Source organism: Triticum dicoccoides, chromosome 7B (genome assembly GCF_002162155.2).
Source record: "Triticum dicoccoides isolate Atlit2015 ecotype Zavitan chromosome 7B, WEW_v2.0, whole genome shotgun sequence".
NCBI classification, from domain to species: Eukaryota; Viridiplantae; Streptophyta; class Magnoliopsida; order Poales; family Poaceae; genus Triticum; species Triticum dicoccoides.
The window spans coordinates 617119915-617121974 of record NC_041393.1 but is presented as its reverse complement, the minus strand read 5'-3'; positions in this window follow the sequence as shown (position 1 = coordinate 617121974).

Genomic DNA, 2060 nt, shown 5'->3' with positions numbered 1-2060 from the left:
TGGAAGAACACGAGCGAGCTGCTGCTGCTGCGGAGCTAGGGGTGCTTCTTCACCTCCTGTACGACTGCGGCTGGGCAGCATGGCAGGGTGCTGCATGCTGCGACCGTGGTCACGCGTGCTGGGAGTTGCAAGGTTCTGCAACTGGTGAAGCTAGAAGCTCAGCTGGGCGACCACGCCGGCGACTCCTCAATGTTGCAACTGCCGTAGCTGAAAGCTTCTACCGGCATGGTAAAAAGCTACGACCATGTTTTGTTTTTGCTGAAACTGACCCATGTTTTTGCTACCACCCACCCGCCCAAAATTTACTACCAGGTGATTTTTGCTGCAACCGATGAACCATTTTGCTACAACCGTTCCGGTTTTTTGTTACTACCGGTGTTTTGTCGATTTTTGCTACACCCATCTTCTGTTTTTTCCTGTCTTTTTTGCTACAACCATATTTTGATTTTGCTGGAACTGAAGACATTTTTTGCTACATCTACCCACAGCTGTGTTGCTCAACGGTGGCAATGGCTTTTTTTTCTACAACCGTCTCGGACTTTTGCTACTACCGGAGATGCCATTTTGCTACCACCGTAGTTTTTGCTACTACCAGAGTCTTCCTGGAAGCATCAGGAGTTTTTGCTATCACCCTTGTTTTTGTTTTGTTTTTGCTGGAACCATCCTAAATTTTTGCTACCACCGTCTTTTGATTTTGCTGGAATCGGCATTTTTCGCTTCGGTGTCGGCGGTGAAGGCGGGTGGTGTTTTGGTTAGCTGGCGGCGATGAGGCTGCGACCGCCGGCGATGAGCAGGGGCAGCGGTGGTCCGAGCGTGAGCAACGCGGGCCAGCGTGCGGGATCCTGCGAGCGGCGGCAACGCTTGCTTTTTGTTCTTCTCTTTTTTTTCCGTGGGGGAGGATGATGTTAGAAGATGCGGGCCAGATCTGACGTATACACATGTCCAGATCGAGCGGCTCTGATTTGACCGGCCGAAACATTTCGCCGGTGCGCCGGTGCAGAGTACTGCCCTTGTATTAATTCCCGCTTTTCCACGCAAGCGTGGTTGCCTCATGTCCCTTCGGACACACCCCTTCAGGGGCTATATATTGTTTTAGAAAAGGAGGATTACCCCCGACCTCTGCATCTGGGCGATGCATGCAACCATTTTATTAATTATTCTTACAGACCTTACAAAGCATTACATCAGTAAGCCTGAAGCCACCATCTAGGCAACACCTGTCGCTACTCCTATCCCATTGATGCAGGGGTGCCAAATGTCCGAGCCTAATACCAAACAGACATCGCAACCAAACCTAACATTTAATGTCGGATGCCCCATCCCAGCCACATGCTGGGAATGGGTCACACACCGGTCCGGCGCACTGATAACCCACAAGTATAAGGGATCGCAGCAGTTTTCGAGGGTAGAGTATTCAACCCAAATTTATTAATTCGACACAAGGGGAGACAAAGAATATTCTCAAGTGTTAGCAGCTGAGTTGTCAATTCAACCACACCTGAAAGACTTAATATCTGCAGCAAAGTATTTTGTAGTAAGTAGTATGGAGGTAACTATAACGGTGGCAAAACTAACAGTAGCAGTTTTGTAGCAATCGTAATAGTGACAACGGAGAAGTAACTAAGCAAAGATCAATATGTGAAAAGATCGTAGGCAGTGGATCAATGATGGATAATTATGTCGGATGCAATTCATCATGCAACAGTTATAACATAGGGTGACATAGAACTAGCTCCAGTTCATCAATGTAATGTAGGCATGTATTCCGAATATAGTCATATGTGCTTACAGAAAAGAACTTGCATGACATGTTTTGTCCTACCCTCCTATGGCAGCGGGGTCCTATTGGAAACTAAGGGATATTAAGGCCTCCTTTTAATAGAGTACCGGACCAAAACATTAACATTTAGTGAATACGTGAACTCCTCAAACTACGATCATCACCGGGAGTGGTCCCGATTATTGTCACTTCGGGGTTGCCGGATCATAACACGTAGTAGGTGACTATTGACTCACATAGTAGGTGACTATTGACTCGCAAGATAGGATCAAGAACTCAC